At 42.6% G+C, this 1,543-nt stretch overlaps 1 non-coding gene across 1 annotated transcript; it reads left to right on the top strand.

The window, feature by feature from the left end:
- Positions 1-969: 969 nt before the first annotated feature.
- TRNAY-AUA (transfer RNA tyrosine (anticodon AUA)) lies at positions 970-1,041 on the top strand. Its single transcript has one exon. It is a non-coding gene; the product is annotated as a tRNA-Tyr (tRNA).
- The last annotated feature ends 502 nt before the right edge of the window (positions 1,042-1,543 follow it).

The following is a 1,543-nucleotide window of genomic DNA, read 5'->3' as shown; positions in this document are numbered from 1 at the left end:
AAGATTTTGCTGCTTCAGTAAGAAAGGCATGCATGTCCACAGAACAGATTGAGAGTGGGAGGAGGGAAGTATTGATACAAAAAGAAAGGAATTCCTTTAATAGGAGGAGTGAGACAGGCCCACCGGTCAGAGGCATTCCCTGGATTTCTCTCTAAAGACACTTACTAACACACACAGTGATGAGTACATGCTGACTCTTAGCTATACTTCCTAGTGAGCTCAGTAAATGAACCTTTTTTTGTGTGCATTTGCCTGTAAACTTCTGGAAAGTTTACATCCAGACTTTGATGATATATCACATAATCTGTCAGACCAATGCATTTGTCTTTTAGAGACCTGCTAGATAGGGACAGGGAGGCCTGGCGTGCTGCGATTCATGGGGTCGCAAAGAGTCGGACACGACTGAGCGACTGAACTGACTGAGTGACTGAGATGATCCTGATTGAAGTCATTTCTTTAAAAATCCTGTTCAAAGCCCCAGGCTGACAACAAAGACAACCACTGCATCCCCAAATGGCTTCATTGGTAGCCTCCATAGAGAAGCCCAGTAAGATTCCTTTCTCTGTCTTTGCTTTCCTCCACTGGTATCTCTAAGTGCTCTTTCCAGGCCTTCCAAAGACTGATTCTCTCTCACACTAATACACAGTCCAACAGACTCAAGGCGGTGTGATATCTCAAACACTTACCTGTCAGTTTTATATTAATAACATTAGAATTACTAGTAATTCTATATTATTAGCAATGTTAGTCATTACTAATATTATTAATAACTTTAGTATGTTAAAATTAAAGGGAGCAGGCATGTTAGTGTTAGTAGCTCAGTCGTGTCCAACTCTTTGAGACCCTGTGGACAGTAGCCAGGCTCCTGTGGCATGTTAGATTTATTAGTAATATATTACTAATATAATAATATATAATATAAAATATTAATTTTAGTGAATATATTATATTTACTGAATGAATGGGACTTCCCTGGTGGCTCAGATGGTAAAGCGTCTGTTTATAATGCAGGAGACCCGGGTTCGATTCCTGGGTTGGGAAGATCCCCTGGAGAAGGAAACGGCAATCCACTCCAGGACTACTGCCTGGAAAATCCCATGGACAGAGAAGCCTGATAGGCTACAGCCCATGGGGTCGCAAAGAGTTGGACACGACTGAGCGATTTCACTTCAATACTGAATGAATGACTAATCTATTACTAATAAGTCATGTCCGACTCTTTGAGATTCCATGGACCACCAGGCTCTGACTCTTTGAGACTCCATGCCCACCAGGCTCCTCTGTCCATAGGATTTCCCAGGCAAGAATACTGGAGGGGGTGGGCATTCCCTTCTCCAGGATATCTTCTTGATCCAGGGATTGAACCCAGGTCTCCTGCATTACAGGCAGATTCTTCACAGTCTGAGCCATCAGGGAAGCCCAATATAACCAACCTAGATAGTATATTAAAAAGCAGAGACATTACTTTGCCAACAAAGGTCCGTCTAGTCAAAGCTATGGTTTTTCCAGTGGTCATGCATAGGTGTGAGAGTTGGACTGTGAA

The sequence above is a fragment of the Capricornis sumatraensis genome, chromosome 7 (genome assembly GCF_032405125.1).
Source record: "Capricornis sumatraensis isolate serow.1 chromosome 7, serow.2, whole genome shotgun sequence".
Lineage (NCBI taxonomy): Eukaryota > Metazoa > Chordata > Mammalia > Artiodactyla > Bovidae > Capricornis > Capricornis sumatraensis.
Note: the sequence above shows the minus strand (reverse complement) of the source record. Positions and strands in the feature narration are given on the sequence as shown.